The sequence below is a fragment of the Sarcophilus harrisii genome, chromosome 4 (assembly GCF_902635505.1).
Source record: "Sarcophilus harrisii chromosome 4, mSarHar1.11, whole genome shotgun sequence".
Classification (NCBI taxonomy): domain Eukaryota; kingdom Metazoa; phylum Chordata; class Mammalia; order Dasyuromorphia; family Dasyuridae; genus Sarcophilus; species Sarcophilus harrisii.
The window spans coordinates 75,267,016-75,288,963 of record NC_045429.1 but is presented as its reverse complement, the minus strand read 5'-3'; positions in this window follow the sequence as shown (position 1 = coordinate 75,288,963).

Here is a 21,948-nt window from a genome sequence, read left to right as displayed (position 1 = left end):
TTAAAAGTTCAAATTTATTCTTCCAAATTTTGCAGCAAGTTCTACCTTTGATTGTTTTCACAGCCTCTGTCCTAGTCCAATATGTTGATGACATTTTGCTAACTTCACCAACTACCAGATCTGTCAAGAAGATAACTGACATCAGAGGGACCATCCATTCTCCACATCAAAGTTGTTCAAATGCCTAACATATGTTTGCCTAAAGGGCGTTTTTGTGGAGAATTCACATAAGGCAAGAACCCACATGGAGATCAGAAAACATGATGTAAAGACGTTCTCAGTCTCTTTGAAGAACTTTTGGTATCGATTGTGAAACATAGGAGATGCACAATGTGGTGTGATCACATCAAAGAAGGGACTGTACTCTGTGAACAAAGCAGAATTGCAATAATTCAAAAGAAATTTGAGATGTGCATTTGAGAGACATCTCCCTCCCAAATGGTCATATAGATTATTTGTGCCTGACCTGTGGCAGAGCCTTCCATTGGTCTAATTAGCCAAAATCTAACATATTATGTTGACCCTGACATTGTGATATCTCTGGTCATCTTCAAGCACTAAAGACAAACAACCACTGAAGTCAAACTGAGGTAGAATATCTTGTCTGTGGGGTATATTCTGTTTCCCAAAAATGTATATAGGTTCTTCAGCAATTACCTCTGCCCAAGAGTGAGAAGCAGGTACATGCCATCCTTGGAGCAGCAGGAGATTGTTGGCAGTGGATCCCATCATTCAGTAAAATTACTAAATTTCTTTTTGCTTGACTAAATATATTACTGAACCTTTATAACTTGATCCTGAACATCTTACTGCCTTAACCAACTATAAAAAAGCATTAATGTCTGTTCCTGGCCTCTGTAGGTACATGAATAAAAAAAGGTGACTTCCAGGGTCCTTTCCATGTGTTCTACTTTGCCTGAGGGCTGTATTAACTAATTATTAATCTCTTAGAGAAAAGGCATATATATATAATCTATTCCTAGGAAATCCCTTAGTGGTACAGATAATTTCTTTGAAGTTGAAACTTTATTGCTTCACCCCCCCCACCCAGAACTTTCTGACCCCAGGCTTATAAGGGAAGAGATATCGCAAGATTTTGCATTTCCCTAACAAGGGAAAGATGTCATCTTAAAATGGAGTTTTATTCTCAGTGCTGCAGACTTTTTTAATATGCCCAAAGCAGGTCACTACAAACTCTTTCTTGTGTTTGATGACCAGCTTACTCAATGGATTGAGATGTACACTTTTTAAAGTCACTGCTGCCGTTGTTACCAAAATTCTCATCAAGGAAATTGTGCCCTGTTATGGCCCACCAGCCCATATAGACTAGGATAGACTGTCTCATTTCAATGATTCAGTTTTCAAGTTTATTCTCATTTTGGTATTACTCAGAAGTTCCACACTCCATATCATTCTCAAAGTTCTGGCCACGTTGAATGTATGAATAAGGAACTTATGACTGTAGATGGCAACTTATGTTTTGAAATCTGCTTGAAATATCCTGGTGTTCTCCATTTGGTTTTATTCTACATGTATAATAGACCAAGATGGGAAATTACATATTTCTCCTAATGAAATGCTTTTTGATCACTCTCCATAAGTGCAAAAACCCTTTCCCCTAGGAATGCATCATTTTTTTGGTGACAATGCTTCTGTTGCCTCCTATCTACAATATAGAACAGATTAAGAGCTTCATGACACATGAGTAGTAGTACAAACTGAATCTTTAGAGTTTATATTACATGATTTTCTTCCCGATGACAATGGCATCGAGAACTTTTGGTGAATTGTGGGACTCTGCCTGTTTGAGAAAATCCATTTTAAGTTCTATGGACAATTTCTGCTGCTATCATGCTTGAAGGAAAGGACTCATAAATTTACTGCTTCGTTGTAAAACTGATGTCATTTTCTGATTTATGACTCTTTTGAGTTCTCCTGTTTTTCTAATCATAATAAGATTCTTCTAGCTATAACCAAACTATCATTACCTGTATGAGTGTGGGTTGCTTTTATTTCAGTAGTCCTGATTACTTTTCTTTTTCTTTAGTTTATGATGATGATTGATTCGATATCTGAATGCAGATAAGGGTTTTTTATGGAACAATTTCACTTTTGATGTTGCTACCTAATATTTGTCACATACATTCTCTCCCTTCAGGTTATATTTGTACCTGCCATGAAAAGAGGAGCTTAGTTTTACAGCTTATGCTAAAGCATCTCCTTCATTTCTCCAAAGATGGCTAGAGATTGCTTGATATTATGTGGAGAATGAGAAAGATCATGTAGAGATCTTGGTTATTGTCTCGATTTTGGCAACCCCACTTATCCTTTGTTTTGACAATCTACTTATTGCAAGTTGTTGCAAGTTGTGCAAGATTGTTCCAGTTACTGGGCCAACCTTCAATCTAATTCCCTCTCCAACTTACAGTTTTTACTTTGTTCCCTTCATAATACATAGGCAGACTAATTTTCTTGCATGGATTCCAGTGTCAATGGCAGGATCATTAGATTATTATATTGATATCATTGGGAATTTAATATTGTTATAAATTATTTACTAGGTGGAGTCATGACATTTCTGAACTAAGTAGAAGTCACATGTTCCAAAAATGTCCCCAATCCAACATAGTTCTTACTAATATAACCAGAAAGATGGATTTGTTCCATAACAAAGGAACTGTATTCTGAAAATAAAACAGAAAACACGTATAGACTGCCCAAGTCTAGCTCCAGTGAAACTGAGAGTGTGAATCTGAAATGAATATCTGAGGTCAGGTGGAAAATATGCTTTGCAATCTCCATTTATTAATGTGAGAGCTAGGCTTTATTCCATATACATTCCAGGGTTAATACATAAACCATACTTTGACATTTCAGTATCTACCTTAACTATCAATACTCATCAGCAAAAAATTGTAAATAGTCAATAGTGTAGTTGTGATGCTCATCAATACCAACAGAATTGTAAATAGTTGTGATATTTATCAATATCAAAGTACTTGTGAAACAGAGTTGTAAATAGCAGAAATAATTATACCAATGTATTTGCCACAAGTATGTCTTTACTTCATTTTAAGGGATAAATAGTATAGTTGAAAAGTTTTGTTCCTGTCCTGTGGTATTCTGGTTGGTTTTCTAGAGATCTTGGGACTAGCTTCGTTTCAGTTGAGTAATCACCACGAAAATAGCCAAGTGTTAAAGTCCAAATTATTTATTATCTCCTCCACAGTCTAGTTTCCTTGCCTGGGGCCCAGGCTAGCTTTCTTGAGGTTTTCCAGAATGTCTTGGTTTCTGTGGAAGAAGCAGGAGGACCAACAACAGTCTGTCTTGAAGTCTGTGTCAGTCTGAGGGCTTGTGCTCCAGCCTCTAGTCCTCTGTCTTCTCCCAGTCTGTCTCCCACCCCCTTCCGAGTCTGATCCTGGCCCTTCTGAGTTTGCCTCCAAGCCCTCTCTGAGTCTGTCTCTGGCTGAGTTTGTCCCAGTTTACATGCAGTAGTATACTGAGTATAAACCAACCATTATGTCACATATATACAACATTATTTGTTGTAAGATTAAATCAATCATACTGAACTAGAGAAGTATTAATCACCATGCTAAACTAGATAACCATTGTCTTATCAATTCTACTGAGGTAACACCTTGTTTAAATCAATCATACTGAGACTTAAGTATCCTGTCCTTTACACTGTTCCTGGAATTGTCCATCAAGATTATGCTAAATTTATCTTGAGTATGTCTTTAATTCATTGTTAGGGAGATGATGAGCCAATGCTTTGAATTGCTAGCCCTAACAGAGAGCGGTTCTCAAGTAATACCTGGATTGAACTCTTCCTGTTCAATAAGGAATCTCTACAACAGACAAATAAAGGTGACAGTGAAATAAAAGAATCATAATATGAGGCTTTTGAAGTGCTTTTGGGTATGAAGTTTTTAGTTATAGTTGGAGAATACAGAAATGTGATGGCATCTGACGCTTATTCAATTGAGGGCCCCATACAAAAGCAGAAAAAGAAGGTCACAATTCTCTGGCAATATTATCACTGTTATGTGGATCTGTTTATTTTGTAGCTATCTCTTGTCCTTGGGGTTGGTAAATATCTACCTAAGATAGAATATGCTTTCACAAAGAAGCTAGCTTGGAATTGAGAAGAAAGTGAGATGATGAACATAATAGTGAAAAAGGCATTGTAGAATAGCATCTTTTCAACTCTATTACACATATCTGTGCTCCAAAAAATGCTGGGGTCTTGTATATGCTGACATAAGGCAAAAAAGGGAAACTCTCAACCTCACCCAAAGCAGCAGTAGTAATAAAATGGGAGTAGTGGGTGGATTAAACTCTGTAACTCTGAGGAAGACATATTTTCTTGGATCAATTATACCTATGTTGGGAATTCTTCATTTTTATCCATTGAAGTCATTTCTTTATCTCAGAATGAATGGGTTTTAAATAAGGCTTTTATTGGTAAATCTAGCCACATAGGTCATGAACTTCATCATCCTAAAGCTATAGAGTCACAAGGATGTTAGATTTATCAGAAAATGCATTAACATACTACTGACTCTTGAAAAATAGTCCCTGTTAATGAAAGTGAGATTGTGGCACAAATAATGGGTAGTAGTCTTTTTTTTTAAATAGCTTTTTATATACAAAACATATGCATGGGTAATTTTTCAACATTGACCCTTGCAAAAACTTCTATTTCAACTTTTCCCTTCCTTCCCTCCACCCCCACCCCTAGATGGCAGGTAGTCCCATACATGTTAAATATGTTAAAGTATATGTTAAATACAGTATATGTGTACATATTTATAGAGTTAGCTTGTTGCACAAGAAAGATTGGATTTAGAAAGAAGGTAAAAATAACCTGAAAAGAAAAAACAAAAATGCAAGCAAACAATAACAGAAAGAGTGAAAATGTTATGTTGTGGTCCATACTCATTTCCTAGTGTTCTTTCTTTGGAATGGGCAGTAATCTTACTATTTATTGGGCAGTTTGCACTTTTTGTTTTTGTTAGATGTATTGTAAATAATTCATGGGAACCAATGAAATTGATGAGATTAGGTTTCCCTTGATTCCCGGTGGTCAGGGAGCCAAATGATGCGGTTAGTGGCAGGTTCAGGCTTCAGGGAACCAAATGAAGAGGTTTGACTTCCCTACATTCCCCTAAGATTCGGCACAAGGCAGGTAGTTGTGGGACTCCCCTTCTGGCAGCACAGGGGTCCTTCAGCCTTTGCTATGCATGAATAGAAAGGTTGAATTCCTTGGTGGTAGAGTCCTTACAGAGAAATAAAGTTTCTAGTTACTAGCAGAGAATTAAGGTTTCTAGCAGAGAAATCCCGACAGAAAAGTATAAAGTCTTGTTAGGGAAATAGGTGAAAAAGGTAAAGAGAGGGTAATGCTGAAAGAAAATATTTCAATGGGCAGAGGGTTGCTATTATGCTGGGGAGAGAGAGGTTCCTTGGCATGGCATATTATGTCTTCTGCAAGGACTGAGCCCCAAGTTGCCTCATTTTATAATAGAAGCCTAGGCTAGCAGCTCTTGATGGGGGCTGGGAGCAGTTTGAGCTAGAATTAGAAAAAACCTTGGAATTTAATGAGTGTCTCTGGGCTAATTTTCACCTCAATAGGGAGCTTAATCAGTAGTGAGTGTTATCAATGGGGGTGGTGCCTGTCTCTCAGGATAACAGAATGAGGCTATTTATCCTGTTTCCCTTGGACAAGGTCTTTTACAGAGGCCAGGATTCAAGGAGACTTTCATCTTGAAAGAGTCTCAGAAAGGGAGTTTCAGGGTCCTCCTCATCAAAATGAGCCACCTTAGTCTCTGTGAAAGTTAAACCCCTCAGGAAATTTCCAGATCAAATTTCATACTTTATCACATCATAATGTAGCTCAAGTGAATTTTAAATATAGATTTCTTCTGCTTGTTGTGATCCATCCTAAAACAAATTTTATTCTCTGTATTAACAAAGGTAACACTGAAAATTCTAAAATTAATGTGGGAAATTCAGTAAAATACTATTTTACTTTTACCATCCCAGATGCCAATAATGTGTCTTCCTTTCTTTTAATCTTTTAAAGGAAATAATGATCTTGCTGCAATGTAGACAGGTGAGAGTAATTTGATAGTGCACATTGATATAGATGGTCATTTTTTTTTTTTTTTTGGTGGACTCTTTTTTCCTAAACTGGAAATGACTACAGTAATAGATTTAGTCAATAATTTGTCTGATGAACTTGAAAGATTTCCTCAGGATGTATCTGGAGTCATTCAACTTACCACAGCCACCATCTCTGGATTAATAGGTGGAAATTGACTTTGTGGATCATATGGAAATGGAAAATCAAATGTCACTAAATAGTCAAAGCAGAGCCTGCACCATTATTAATCAGTTCTGTTGTTCCTACATCAGTCATTCAGGTGACATCACAAATTTTCATGAGTTTCAAAGCATTTTGAATGACACTCAATAAATAATAGTTAAAGGAACTCATATGGCCCCAGCTAGTAAGAATTGGTAGAATCCTTCATCTTGGCTTTCTTGGATTACTTCTTTGTTTCAAGGTAATAGGATCTTCTTTTTTATTCTTAGATGGACTCTAACTATCTTGTCATTATTATTGTTTTCTGGATGTATATTAACTGCTGTCTTACATGTGCTTTTAAAATTGGCTTCAAGATTGGTCTCAAAATCTGACTGTGAACACTAGTTACTACTTTTTCTTATCTCCAAAGGTACTATTTAAGTAACAGAAGCTTTTCTCTAGCTGGCCCAGAAATAACCTTTTAAGAAGTCCAGTTAATGGACTCCTGTCCACCTCTTCAGTATTTGACTCCCTACAACCAACCAGGATTCTCTGACACTTATCTTGCTGCTTCTTCTCTTTCATTTCTCTTCCATATACTTCTTTTCTTGCTTTGATTTTTTTTTCCTATAAAATTTGTGGAGATTTTCCTTTCAGTTATCATTATGGAACTTTTACTTGTGAAAATTATAAAGTAGTTTTTTTTTTTTTTTTTTTAGCAGATTATAGAAAAGAAGCATTTTTTAATATGTACTACCTTGATGTACTACCTTCAGCCTTTGCTATGCATGAATAGAAAGGTTGAATTCCTTGGTGGCAAGGTCCTGACAGAGAAGTAAAATTTCTAGTGAAGGAGGCCTGGTAGAGAATTAAAGTTTCTGGCAGAGAAATCTCAACAGAAAGGTATAAAGTCTTGTTAGGGAAATAGATGAAAAAAGTAAAGAGAGGGTAATGCTAAAGGAAATATCATTTCAGTGGGTAGAGGGTTACTGCTATGGTGGGGAGAAAGAGGTTCCTTGGAATGGCATATTAGGTCCTCTGTCTTGTTAATAAGAGGAATTAAAGTAAATGTACAGCATGCCATTTACCAAAAAAACTATTGTTGGCTAGGTATGACAAAAGAGAAAAGAAAGCTAGTGGACCTAGTTATTTTTATAAGCCAACTTTCTGAAAGACTTTTATTAAGCAACAATCATCAGAAACTTCTACAATAATCAAGACCACCACTAATCTATCACCAGATATAGAAATGTAATCACTCACAAGCCAAACAGATTACTTTACTTGGCTCATACATCATTCTGTTGACTCTCGTAAAGATCACACAAATGCCTTAGCTCAACACACAAATGCCCTAACACAAATGGTTATACAAACTATGGAACAATCCAGTTTGATACCTTCCTTAGCTGATCATATGTTACTCAATTACCTTACACATCTACAAATAGTAGCTAACATTTTCTCATCAGTTTTAATCTTTGATTATTCAAGCTTGATGACCACTCCACACTGTGAAGGCAGCCTGCAATCCCAAGACACTCAAAGAGAATGATTTGTTTCTGCTTCACCTACCTCCTGTTTCTCTTCATAGCCACCTATCACTATAGCTCAGTGACCTGTCATACATTTTGGCTGTGATATGTATTTCCTGGAAACTCTAACCTATGAGATGAGAGAATGAGAGGAGAGTCCTTATCAGGATTCCTTAATTCTTTTGCCTCCTTCAATCCAAGCACCTGTCTATGTTTGGGGATGCCCCTGCCAGTCTTCATTATAGGGTTTTTGCCTGTCAGGATTATCCTGCCTTTTTTGGCCATCATCTATTGAGAAAAAAAATGGATTGTAATATGTGTGAAGCAACAACTCCTTCATTATTCCCTTCAGCAGGAGGTGGTGCTCAGCGTGCTGTTTGAATAAGTGCTTTCCTTTGAGCATGATCTTTTTTTTCCTAGTGTGCCAATAAACTTAATTGCTCACAGATCAGCAATAATATCCTTTTTATGAGCTAAGAGAAGTCCTTGTGAAAATGAACATAATGTCTCAAGCTTTCCCTTTATTACGTCCACTGCTGATCTATGAAAGTCTAAGAGTGGACTTTATTTATTGACTTACCTTTATAGAATTTGACTTTGGCTGCTCTTGTCCCTTCATCCCCACTGTCTGACTCTAACCCAAAGGAGGACAAAAACTATGTCTTTGCTTTATTTACCATCCCTCCTGACTTGGTCTATTTTCCTCTTCTTATCTTGCCTGACCAAGCACACTCCTGGAGAGTTATCCCCACCCAAGTCACTGATTGTACTTCAACAATGAGACTATCTCACCTTTCATCAATGGGAGTCTCCTCCCAGCATTTGGTCTTTCTCTGTGTGAGCTACTATGGGTTTCACTAACAATTAACTTTAACAGACTCTTGTGCTGGGTCAGCAGTGGATATGTCTTTAAAAATGCAGCAAAGGAAGAACATTTCCAGGTGCAAAAACAATAATGATTGTACCATCATCCCGACAACTCACCTAAATTGTCCAGCGTATCACTTGGAGACTTGTTTTTTAAGCTACCTTAAAGACATGTTTTTTAGATTGTGCAAACACCTCACAACTGCTGAGCATCTTGCATACCCAGGGGACTTGGCTCATTGATTGCCTGACCATGAACATTAGGAGGATGGTCCCATTATTTCCTCTCAACCAGGACTTCCTTATTTCCTATCTCTTTAGTCATCTTAGTCTTCTACTTTGCAGCAATCACTGAACCCAGCTCTTAGTCAATCATAAAATTTCTTCCATTTCTGAATCATAGGAGTTTTCCCCACTTCTGAAGAGATATCCCAAAGAATCTCTGAACCCTTAAATATGGGCTATCCAAGACAAAAGTCTAGGATATAATTGCTTAGGGACCACCTATTTCCCTAATATATTGATTGTTGCTCAGAGCTCTGCCTCAGTTGCATTTTGTTGCAAATTGGAATTTTGTGGCCTGCAATTTTCTAATAAGACAAATTAGAAGAAACATACTGGAAATAAGACCAGTTAAGTTTTTTGTGATTTTATAAGTAGGAATAAAGTGATCAATCTAAGGACTGATCCTAGTTTAAGAACTAGGATAGAGGCAGTGACATGGGAAAGGAAAGGAAGAATTTCAAGACTCAAAGAAAATGAAAGAGGACTCAAGAAAATGTTGAAATATTCTTAATCTGGTGAAAATACTTAGAAATTGAAGAATAAAAATACCCCAGCAAGACAGAAATATGCATTTATATGCAAAAAAAATTACATTTTTCTAAATTTAACTTAAACACAGTTAAGATTTATTCAAGGGATCAGTTTTTTGTTTTGTTTTGTTTTGGAATGTTTAGAACCAGTCAGTAAACATTTATTAAGCCCACTATGTCCCAGGCTCTGTGGGGTTTTAAATAAAAACAAAACAGATCCTATTCTCAAGGTATTTACAATTTAATGGGGAAAAACATACAGCTTATGTAAGTTGAAAATTGGGAGGGAAAGCAGGACACTGCTGTGAAACATGGTGGAAGAGTCAGAAAACTCTAATATGAAATGAAAGGAAAGTAGAAACGAAGGGAAATGATATCATTTGATCTGAGTTCCTTCCTAAAATGGAGGTTTTAGAATTTGTGGCTCCACCTTCCAATAAGTATTACTTATATATGAATATACATTTACATATGTATGAATGTATCTAAGGGTGATATTTGATCTTGACTTAATTTTGATTGGAGACCTTGGGATTAATTTCTTCTAGAATAATGAAAACATAGGGTTTCCAAACACTGATTCAAATATGTGAAAGGGCAATTACTTTCCTTTTGTAATTAAATCTTAAATTCAGAATGGGAAGAATAAAGTGATATTGATTTTTTTCCAGGAGGAATGTGAAGGTGGGGAAATGGAACTGGTAACATTTAATACTTAAGTATCATTGTTTTGAAAATGTGTCTACACTTGCATAGTATGACTTAAATATTTAGATCCTATCATCATGTGGAAATTGTAAACTGTTGTAAAGGAGGATGTTCAGACACATTTGTCAATGAAAGCAATTATTAGTTATTAATGTAGAGGGATAAAAACATTCTTTTTGTTAACACTATCTGAATAAAATAACTCCTATTTTTTAAAATAATAATTACTTAATGTTGAGAAATAAGAAAGGTCCCTGAAGAGTTGATAAAGTAAGCACAGACTCTGCTTTGACTTTGTTTTAAACTGACAATCTTAATGGACAAGGAAGAATTTATGAGAAAAATATTGTTTAGATGGGGAAGAAAAAATGTCTAGCTCCTCAAAGAGTATGCAAGTGCCAGATTTCTCTTGTTTCACTGGTATTTCTTCTAAGTTACAAGGCTAGAGCCTTGTAAGTTTATGAACATCTGGCTTCATAGGTCATCTTCTAAAACAGAACTAAAACTAGGGTTTTATGCAGGCAGAAACTGTGGCCATCTCTATTTGAGCCACAGTGAAGGAAACCTCTGCTTCCCAGCTTCTCTTCTACTGGCTTGTCTTAGATGCAAAAATGCTCACAATAGAATAATTCTTCAGTCAAAATTAAAGCTTCATGAACAGAAGCCCTTTCTTAAAGTACAAATATGTTAAATTAAATGTGTTAAATGTTGATTATAAGAAGTTATCAGATTAACTAGCTTCAGAGAACACAGTCTTTAGGAGATGAAAATGGGAAGTATTTTATGATGAGAAGGGTAAATGAAGGTAAGCCTATTGGAGTCCTACAGTTGGAACCAGCGATAAGTTAGCAGACAGCTGGTGGTCGGGGAGAAGGGTTCATTGAAGAAGTAAAGACAGTTCTAGAAAGGGAAGAAAACGAACATCTATATTATGTCACAGATCTGCCCAAGATTAGTCCTGACCAGTAATAAGTGATGTACTAATTTAAGCCTCAAGATTTTCATAGTATTTACTCATACCAGGATTATTGCCCCAGGTTTTTTACTAAGTAAAGTTTAGTAATATTCTGCTAAAGCAGGAGATTCATTTCAAGGTTAGCATATTTCAAAATCTATGCTGGCAATCTGATAACCTTGGTATTAATTCCAGTTTATTCCTGATTGCAGATGCTTTGTATATTAATACTGGACCTTTAAGAGGATCACAGAGATTTTGGAAGTTTTTCCTAGAGACCCCTTCTAGCCTCTACTTTTATTTAAATACTTATCTATATTCCTACATTATTTAATATTGTCAATAAATTACATGTCCAGTAACATTCTTTTTTAAAATTTTGTTTTGTTTTGGAGTTCAGAGTTGAAGACTGTGAGACCAATTTATGGAAAAAGACATTTGCTTGGTTTATTTTAGTATGAGAACATGACTAATTAGAGAAAGTTATATCATTTTGCTAATTAATGTTTTGTACCAACTAGGCTACTTTTAAAACTTTTGAGAAAAAAATTCATAAGGAAACAAAGCAATAGCAGATAGAGGAATAGAGAGTTGATATACTTTCCCCCAAGAATACCCAAGATGCAGCAGTATTAGTACAGTGGCTAGAATTCTGGGCCTAGAGTTACTAAACACTAAATTCAAATCTCTCAGACACTTCTTACTAGCTTGAAGATTCTGAGCAACTCATTTAACTTTTACTTCTGCTCCATTTCCTTTTCTGTGAAATGGGAATAAAATTAGCATCCATTTTCCAGCAGTGTTGTGAAGATTAAATGAGATAATATTTATGAAGGCAGTTTAGTACTGTCTGGCACATTGTAGGCACTTAATGCTTGTTTCCTTTTTTTCCCCCAAGAAATGTTGCTTATACCTTGCATTGGCTCCCCAGGTCTGGAGAAAAGTTACATAACTTTTCTGGAAAATTTTGTATTGTAAAACAAAAAAGTTGAACTAAATAATGGAACTAAAAGTTCTTTTCCAGCTCTCAAATTTTATTATGAGAGTGAAAGATTAGTGAGCACATGAAGTTACTCATACTTAGGCAATGTTTAGCGAGTTCTGTGTTTCAATCTAATCTCCAACTCTTATCCAAAAGACTTGAATATGCACTGGCTTCCCTTTGGCATCTGACTAAAGTTTAGTAGTCCCCTTTTGGTAGTTCTTCATTTCTTTGGTTTATATTTCATGAACAGTAGTATAATTTTTGTTACAGACTATTTATTCATCAGACATTTATTGGGCACACCCTATGAGCAAAGCACTGTTCCAGGCACTCAGGGATACAGTAAGAATAACAATAATATACTTGCAATCTATTCATAATCCCTGTCCCTCCACCTGGGCTACTATCCTACTTTGTGTTTCTGGATGTGTCCTCCATGGGAATGAAATCTCACAGGTTCAAGATATTCTATTAAATTCTAGAGGGAATGTGGGAAAATACTCCCAGTACTAATCAATCAAGTGCTGGTAAGAGTTGTGAATTATTCCAGTTCTTTTGGAGACCAATTTGAACTGTGCCCAAAGAACTATAAAACTGTGCATAATCTTTGATCCAGCAATATCACTGCAAGTTTTGTATCCCAAAGAGATCAAAGAAAAAGGGAAAGAGCAATATATATATAAAATATATATACATATACACATTATACATATATATGTATATATTATGTGTATATATAATGTATATATAATATACATATGCATATATATGTATACATAATATGTGTATATATATAATGTATATATAATACACATACACATATATGTATATATACATGTACATATATAAATATAGCAGCTTTTGGGGGAAATAGTTGAATATGTAGTGCTATTTGACTGGGATGGAACACTATTGTGCTATAAGAAATGATAAGAGGGATCTACACAGTAAAAGCAATGTTGTAATGCTGGATGTATATAGAGTTTATTAGTACAAATGCATACATATAGGGAATAGATGTGATTAAGGTATGTGGGAAAACATACAACTTAGTCATTCAATATTTTTTTTCTACATGCTACATATTTTTTCTTGCTATTCTTGGTTGGTGACCATGGAATTATGGTCTTCTCTACACTGTTGTTAGAAGTTGCTCTACTGGATACTGCCAGATTCTTCTTGGCCCAACTTTGTTCTTCTCTGATAGTTGTTATTAGACACTTTCTGACTGCTCTGTCTTTAGCCTCTGTCTGCTGAAAACCTTGACTGGGATATTGCTGTGTTCTTTCAGAAAGAGAGATAGCATTATGACTGGCAGAAACCTCATGAGTTTTATCTCACTTAGAATCTAGACACTAAGACCTTCCATTTCTTATAAATTTTCAGGCCTAGTTTCTAACTTCTCTGCAAATTGTCAAAATATTTCCAGTATGCTAATGATTGGAAGTATAGCTTCTTTTCTTAGTACAGAGCTGGTTCCCCTTGGACATAGGCATTATCAGGGATTCTTAACTTGGGATCTGTGAACTTAATTTTTTTTTAATTAAAACTTTTTATTTTCAAAATATATGCATGGATAATTTTCAACATTCACCCTTGCAAAACCTTGTGTTCCAATTTTTTTTCTCTTCTTTCTCCCTCTCCCCTCCCCTAGACAACAAGTAATCCAATATTTATTAAACATGTACAATTCTTCTATACATATTCCCACAAATATCATCTTGCACAAGAAAAATTAGATCAAAAAGGAAAAAAATGAGAAAGAAAACAAAATGCACTCAAACAAGAACAAAAAGAGTGAAAATGCTATGTTCTGATCCACACTCAGAGCCATGTAGATGGCTCTCTTCATCACAAGATCAGTGAAACTTCCCTGAATCATCTCATTGTTGAAGAGGGTGCCGTCCATCAGAATTGATCATTGTGTAATCTTGCTGTTGCCATGTATAATGATCTCCTGGTTCTGCTCATTTCACTCAGCATCAGTTCACATAAGTCTCTCCAGCTCTTTCTGAAATCATCCTCCTGATCATTTCTTACAGAATAATAATATTCCATTACATCCAAATGCTATAATTTATTTTAGCCATTCTCCAACTGATGGGCATCCACTCAGTTTCCAGTTTCTTGCCACTACAAAAAGGGTTGTCACAAACATTTTTGCACATGTATATTCCTTTCCCTCCTTTATGATCTCTTTGGGATATATGTCCAATAGAAATACTGCTGGATCAAAGGGTATGCACAGTTGGATAGTCCTTTGGACATAGTCTGAATTTATTTTTTAAAAGATTAAAACTTTCAATATTATTGGTTTTCTTTATGTGGGACTGTGAATCCAAATTAAAATCAGAGATTCTCAGAGTAAAAAAAGCAAAAAGAGGTTTATTACAATTTTCAGAGAAAGGGCAACTCCCAATAGAATAAGGTGGCAGAAGAGGAATGCAAATGGCAAACTGCAAACATGGAATTTATAGCCCAGAAGCCTTCAACCCCTCCGTGGACTTTTCTCCCATTGACTGGGGTTGTCCAGGCTTGCTCCAGAAACAAAATAATATTAGTAAATAACAAACTTAATTCAAATTTCTATAGAGAATTGCTATACATAAATGAGAGAATTCTGTTACCTAAATTCCCAGAGCTATTTTATCCTTTAAAAGAAGTACTTAAATCCTAATTAGGAGTTGGTGGGAACTTTCAAGATTGTCCTTCTTGTTAGTGTTTGTTTATGTCATTCCTTCTCTTCTGTAATTAAAAAAAAAGCTTCAATTTTCCTCTTTTTTTTTTTAGAGTACATCATTATTAGCTCTCTTTTGTCTCATTCATTTATTCATGTGAAAAAGTTCATTGCCTGATAATTACTCAACTGAATTTCTGACATTTTATATGCAAATGAAATCATGGGAAGTTTATTTCTTAACTATTTTAATGGCATGTTCTATGTTCAGGACGAAATCTAAAAAAAGCTTACCTTTCATTTTCACGTTTTTATCTTTGAAATTTATTTACTTATTAATTTATTTATCCATCAATCCATGTATTTATTTTTTGAGCATTGTCACAAAGTTCTTTTCTCACATTCCTAGGAGAATTTCTAAATGTCTGGGTTCAAATTTCAGCTCTATTACTTATTTGTGTGATTTTGAGCAAGTTATTTACACCTCTCAGATTCAATTTCACATAATCATGGAATTTCAGAGTTGGATGTACCATGATGCTCATCTAATTAGACTCATTCTGTCCTTTCTATTTTATACCTAACAAAGGGTCATGGAAAAATTCCTGAAAAAACTTATAACTTGGTGAGATCACTTCTCAGAGAGCGCTCCAATGCCAGCACTCCCTTAGTACAAGTTTGTTGTTGAGAAGTCCTTTTGCCTTGCAATCACAAAACCCCATTCTACATAGTAAGCTCCAATGCCTCAAACTCTCACTTCTTTCCCAATCACCTCGGCATTAGTGGCTGTCTTCTCCATTTTCATCCCTTGTTGAATTAATTCAGTTCTATATTGTCTTCTTTTCTTAGGTCCTTTGACCCATTTTTATATTGTTGATCTTACCCTGCCAAGCTTCTGCCTTGGATAACTCCCTTCATCTGCTGCCTTTGCTCCTACACATGTGCTGCTGAACAAAGTTGGAGGAAAGCACAAAATGGTATTTGTTGGGTCCAGTAAAAATTAATGCTACAAAAACCTCAGACCCTCACATGGCTCTTCTTTCCTTTTTTTCCTCAAATCTTCCACAGTTCTTTTTCTTTCCACCCTTCCACTTGGGAACATTGTCTCATATGTCATTTATAGGTTACTGAAAAATTTGAGGCTGTTTGCCAACAGTTTTCTGTTTTCTCATCACCCAGATGACTTCTGCCATTATTTCCTCTTTCATCCCATCTCTCTGAATAAAGTGGCAATCCTCTCTACATATACAAATGATTCCATTCCATATATTATCTTTTCCAGCAGATTGCTTTTTAAATAATCCCTACTCTCATATATCTTCAGTTACTCCTTGTTTACTGACTACTTTCCTATTGCCTAAAAACATGTCCCCCATCCATAAAACAAAACAAACAAACCAAAAAACCTCACTTGTTCCATCCATTCTAGGCATGATCCCATATGTCTGATGCCTTTTGTGGCTAAACTTTTTCAAAAGGCTATAGGTGCTTCTAGTTCTTTTCTTCTCACTCTTCATAACTTTCTGTGGTTTGGCTTCTGATTTCATCAAGTAAAATTGCTCTTTCCAAAGTAACTCTGATGGCCTTTTCTCAGTTCTCATCCTTTTCTTTAACCTTTCACACTGTCAATTACCCTCTTACCCTTGTTGTTCTTTCTGTAGGTTTGTGTGGCAATTCTTTCCTGGTTCTCCTCCTTTTCAGTCTCTTTTGCCTGATCTTTAGCTAGACCCTACATCTTAACCGTGGTTATCCTCCAACACTACTTCCTGGGTCCTGTTTTTTTTCTACACTATTTAACTTGGTCATCTCATTAACTCTCATACATTCAATTATCATCTCCATACTTATGATTCTCAGATTAGTCTGCTTAGCCCTAACCTCTCGCTGACCTCCAGTATCACATTTCCAGCTGCCTATTGAACATATTGAACTGAATGTTTCATGAATATCTTAGATCAGAAGCCCAAAACCAAATTTATTATTTTTCTTCCCAAACTTTTCTCTTCCTAACTTTCCTGTTATCAATAAAGAGACCATCATTCTTCTAGTCACCCAGGTTTACAACCTAAGTATGATCCCCAACTTCTCATTACTGCCAAGACTTATCAATTTTACTTTTGTAATATTTCTTGTATATTCTTTATATTATTCTTTGACACTGCCATAATCCTGGTATAAAGCTCTTACCACCTCATACCTAGACCATTACAATATCCCATTTGATCACTTGCAAAAACTTTCTCCTTACTCCAGTCCATCCTTCCATAAAGACCTTGTGCTTTTCTAGACTTGGTTGTCTTCTCTCTACTCTCCATCCCCACCTCCTTATGGAGATGCTTCTTGTCATCAGGTTAAGTATTTGGTAAAGGACTTGGTGACTTATGTGGTATCAGAAATCCACCAAGCCTTAGAAGCTTAGGCTCAAAAGTTATCAAACTGTCCATACCCTTTGATCCAGCAGTGTTACTACTGGGCTTATATCCCAAAGAAATTTTAAAGAAGGAAAAGGGACCTGTATTGCAAGAATGTTTATGGCAGCCCTCTTTTTGGTGGCCAGAAACTGGAAACTGAGAGGATGGTACCAATGGTACCAATGGTACCATTGGACCAATTGGTACCAATGGTACCAATCAAATGGTACCAATTAATTGTTTCTTCTCTCATACTCTTTTTCATTTTGATCTATTCCTTCTTCTATGGTTGTTTATGTCCTCTGATCCAAAATGAACCACATTTTTATGGATGCCAGCACAAATAGTTATACATTTTTATGTAGCATGAAAGTATCTTCAATTTCCAATGTTTCTACTATGACTGCTAGTTAGAACCAGTTTTTGAGTGAATGCCAATGTGGAGCTTAAGGCCACTCCAATAGGTTTGTTTGTTTCTTCCATGTAACATAAAATTCAAAGATCAGAAGATAGACCATCCATTGAAAATATTCTTCAATTCTACTAAAGCACAAATTGAAGGGAACAAGGAAAGTAATGAAAAGTCACATTTAGAAATGAAGGACAAACAGATGAAAAATTGTGCATATTTGTCACTAGGGAATTCACATTAAGTCCTAAATTGTGATGAATAATTTAATTTGATGTTTTAAATCAAATATCTTAAGTTTAAAAGGGCCTAGCTAAATATATTACTAGTATAATTTTGATAGCCAGAAGCACACAGAAGTACATTTTATTTAGGAATTATTTAAATTGTTTTCTTTAAGTATAGAACCTTTGTCCTATAGATTTGAAATGCCAGTTTGTAAGCATGAGAAATAGGTGTTTTTCTACTTAAATGGAAAATAGCCTAAGTACAACAACAATGCTGCTATCATAACTCATGGCAAATTGTGCTAGGACATTCACAGATGACCAGATCTAGAAAATATGAAGCTGACCATCTTTCAGGAGATCTAATTTCCTGCCCAAATTAAATAGTGGGTCACTATGTACTTAACCCAATGTAACATTAAAAACATAGTGAAACATTTGTGAGCAGGAGAAAATATATTTCCCTCGAGTCTCAATGAACAATTTGGACTCAGGAGAAGAGCTAATTTAGAGGGAAGGGAAAGTTCTTCGGCCCCATTAGATAATTGAATCATTCTGTTATGTTTGATAAATCAAAGTTGTTGTTGGGGGTATGAGAGATGTTTCAAGGGGAAAGTCAATAAACCTTAGCAACAAATTGGATATGGGAGGTGAGAGAGTGAAGAGTTGAAGATGACATCTACGTTGATTGGTAGAATGATGTCCTTAACAGTAATTGGGAAAGTAGGATGGGGGGGGAAGACTTCTTTTTTGAGGGCATAGTAAAAAATGAATTTAGTTTTCATCATTGAGAGATGTAAGCAAGAAGTTGGAAATATACTAGAGGATAGTATAGATTTGAGAATCATCAGCACAGAGATGATAATTGAATGGGAACTGATGAGAGAACCAAAGAAAATAATATGGAAGGAGAAGGGAGCCCAGGACATAGCCATGGGGAAGAACAACTATAATTAGGAAATAGGACCTGGATGAAGAAAAAGAAATGTCAGATAGGAAGAAGTAAAACTAGGTGAGAATAGTGACCTAAAACCCTAAAGAGAAGATAAAAAGAATAAGAGAGTAAGATAGAATTCTCTCCACTCTTCAGTGGTGGTTTGGCTCAGAGGCACATTTCTTCATTTACTCAAACTCACATTACCTGTTCCTAGCCACTATTCGCTTTCTATTTCTCTTTTTGAAGTGGAAATCAAAGGTCCAAGAGAGTTAACTTGGCTGTCTCAGGAGATGGCAATATCTGAGGCAAGGGTGAGCTGGAGCCAGCTCCAATAGGTTACTAAAAATAGATTATTAAATTTTCAGTGTGAACATTTACACCCTGAAAATCAGCAAATATTACAAATAGGAGCTTAATTTATTGTTTTGTTGTTTATCTAAACCTAAGAAAATGTGCTAGCACATCCATCATCTGAGAACAGAATTTATGATAGAGGCAGAAATATTGTTCCCCATGTGGCCTGAGAAGGAAATCATTGAACTATTTTGTCTGGAATCCCAACATTCTAATTAAAGAAGGAAAATATCCTCCAACAGTTATATCCAAGTTTGAAAATTTGAGCAACCAATGTATTATTGATAGGATGAGAATTTCTTGAGAAGTATACTTTTTGGAAAGAGAAGATGAATATTTTCTGTATCCACTTTTGGGAGGACAGTCATTAAGGTTTAGGACATGGAAAAGCAAGAGACCTAGCCCTTTCTCTCTCCTATGACTATTAGTTATATTGATGTTGTAGGTCCAGTGAGAGGGGGAGGGATGCCTTTTATCTGTATATCCTCTTTGGGCAAAAGAGGGAGTCACTGAAATGTCAGCTTTGCTTGTCTATCCACCTTAAATGTCTTTCTCTTCTTAATGTGTCCAAACTCTCGAAGTGTTATAAGGTTGAATATCTGCATGGGTCTCTGTGGGTTTAAAGAAGTACTTATGAGATTTACATACATGATTATCTATAACCTAATCTCCAATTGTCTACTATTTCCTTCAACCAAGGTGGTTGAGTTTTGCTTTCCTCTTAAGTTAATTACTCTTGTAGGACTGTAGTTTATGCCATCTTGTCTTAGTCCAAGGCTAGATGATTTGTTCATTGCTTTGATATCATTTCATTAAGGGATAATTTTGAAATCAGCAGTTAGATCATTCTAACAACCTGAAAAAGGTCACTTTTTGAAAAGATATATCAAGAAAGAATGTGAATTAAAAGCATCAGAAAGAATCTTAGAAGAGATTTTGAACTTATTTTTAATTAGAGATAATCCCTTTATTTTATAGGTGAGGAAATTGAGAGGCACAGAGATTTACAGAAGATTACACAATTTTTAAATGATAGACCTTTGACTCAAAGTGAGGTCTTTTGTTTCTCAGGTCAGTTTTCTTTCCATTTCATCAAGTTGTTTTCCTTTTTAATTTTTTTATTGTTGAACCATTCCAATTTAACAAAAAATAAATAAAAATACTAACCAGTAGTTTATAGAAGTACAGCTATACATGCCAAACTGATAATATAATATTTTACAAAGACAAAATAATAAAATAGTTTTTTGAAGAAAGAAAATATATTGAATATAAATAATGGAGAATGTCACTGTAAAATAGGAACTAAGGGAAACCTCAAACTATATTATAAAGCAGAAACAATCTAAATTACTTAATAGTATTAAAGATATACAAAATCAGATAAATAAAACAAGTTAGACAAAGAATTGATTACAATTGAATTAAATGGGGCAGTATTCAACATTTGTGAAAAGACAAAGTGACTAGGAAATAATTCATATTTGGTGAGAACTACTGAGAATACTGGAAAGCAATCTGACAGGAATTAGACTTAAATTAACATATGCCATATATGACAAATATTATAAAATGAAGATATGATCTGAATATTTAAAAAAAGCACTTTTTTTAAAAAAATGAAGAGAAGCAGATCATAATCCTTTTATAGTTGTGAGCAGGAGCCAAATTGTTAACTAAACAAGGAATGGAAGCAAAAGCAAAAAATAAAATGTTATTTTGATTACATAAAATTTTAAAAGTTTTTGCAAAAATTGTAAGGTTCTCAATTCGGTTTTCTGGCGGTCTCTGGGCAGCCTTCCTTGCAGCAGAGCAATCACCATAAGAGTAGGCAGGTATTAAAGTACAATTCCTTTATTATCTCTTTCAAAGTCTTGTCTCCTTTCCTGGGGCCTGGTTAGCTTTCTTAAAGGCCTTCTGGATTATTGGTTTCAATGGAGAAAATGAAGGAGGAGAGCCTGCCATGATTCAAGGTGGTGTGAGATAGGATGAATGAATCTGAATCCAAGGGCTTGTTCTTTAGCCTCCAGTCCACTTGTCTTCTCTAGCTCTCTATATCTGAATGAACCTAGCTGAGTTTTGAAATTTTGCAACAGTCTTATCAACAATTTTTCTTCTCAGGAAATCCAATGATTCCTGCTGGTTTTAAAGTTCTGTAACAGTCTCATTATCCATCATGCTCTTTCAGTGTCAGATGTTTTTTAGGTCTTCTCCTTTGTTTCAAGGTTTTTCTCTGTTTCTGTCTCTCTCCAATGGATAAGGCGAATATGGCTCGTTGGCATCCATCTGATTCCTTCTCCATCTGTAGAAATATAAGCAAACCCTTTCTCCTGAGCAATTAACCTATGTAGTCCCTTCTATTTTACCACTTTCTAGATCTCTCCTCATCATCTGGCAATTACATTGGAGCTGCTTACATTGGACACTGTCCTTCTGTTCATTCTGTTGGGTTAAAAAACTTATATTCTCCCCAATTGTAATCCCCTTTTCCTATCTGATTGCTTTTTGGCTGATTAATCATGTAATCCCTTTCTTTTATCAGATTGCTTCTCTGTTGATTGATCATTTCAGAGTATTGAGCTTCTAAAGACTCTCTGGGTGTAAACTCAGCTGCCATCATGCCCCACCTGTTTTTTGTTTGAGGTTTTGGAGTTGGGCCTTGCCTCTCATTTCCCTGGGTCAATCTAACATTCTGAGGCCCAGTGGATACCTTGGTTTCATTTTGGACATAGGGTTTTAGGTCTTCTCTCATCCTGTC